We start from the raw sequence: 1,171 nt of genomic DNA, 5'->3' as shown, positions 1-1,171 counted from the left end.
GATTCGGTGGATGGATTTATTGGTTTTAGGAGCAGTTTGTTGATTTTAGTTATTTATTGCGATTATTTTATGATGTGAATGAAAGGAAAATAAAATAAAATAAAAATCCTTCTCTGACATTTAATGTTCTTGCGACTCGATCAAATTGACCGGTATGAATTTATTCTTGGCATATAATTGATTGAATTTGATCAAAATGAATCATTTCCCAAGATTGACCACTTAAAGGATAAATGAAATGAATGAAAATAAATTTGTCATAAATTTGTTTAGAAAAAAAATTGGGTCTGTCCAAATGACAAAATGAATGTCATCCATCATTTACTAAGCCCTTTTAGTAAACTGGAGACAATTTACTAAAAGAAATAATTGACAAGTTTTAGTAACAGCGAAAGAATGCTGTTAATTGTGAGATGTGATGTGTGCGAGCGTTTTTGTGACTTTGTGATTCGTGTTGGGGTACCTTGAAAGCTTAACAAGTGGTAAATTTAAATTTGCATTCAATATCTAATTTTGAATCAGTGGCTTCACTAACTACGATTGGTGATCTGTTACGCACATCTATGCCACCTACGTACTTAATATACACGTCGTCATTTCGAATCAGTGATTTCAATAATTTTCAATCAGTGATTTCGCTAATTACGATTGACGTTAGGCGTCCAAAAATTCCAGAAATGTAATGAATTTCAAATTCAAATGGATTATCGAGGATGAGCTGTTTGATGCAAAGAACTGATACAAAATATTGACCGCAATAATGAGTTAGATGTGAGATACGTCGTTAAATATGTGATTTATACTAGCCGAAATAAAGATATATCTTATTTATAACAAACTGACCAACATTCTAGAACATTTTTTATTCGCTTTTTTTTTTTAATTAAAAATCGTTTGCCTCGCAAACGTTGCATGTACAAATGTAGTGTGCGAATAAAAATATGCCATAAATACTCATCGTATTTGTTATCAATTTATTGTCATCCATATGATTCAAAATTAACTAAAGCATTTAACTTTATTGGCATATTTTAAGTTTCATGGCCTATATAAAATTGAAAATGATCACAACACATTTGTGCACACTACATTTATCCACGCGATATTTCCGCACACTACATTTGTACATGCCACGTTTGCGAGCGCAACATTTGCGTACACGGTTCTTGCT

Source organism: Loa loa (genome assembly GCF_000183805.2).
Source record: "Loa loa unplaced genomic scaffold supercont3.26, whole genome shotgun sequence".
NCBI lineage: Eukaryota > Metazoa > Nematoda > Chromadorea > Rhabditida > Onchocercidae > Loa > Loa loa.
The sequence above is the reverse complement of the archived record's forward strand: the minus strand, read 5'-3'. Positions refer to the sequence as shown.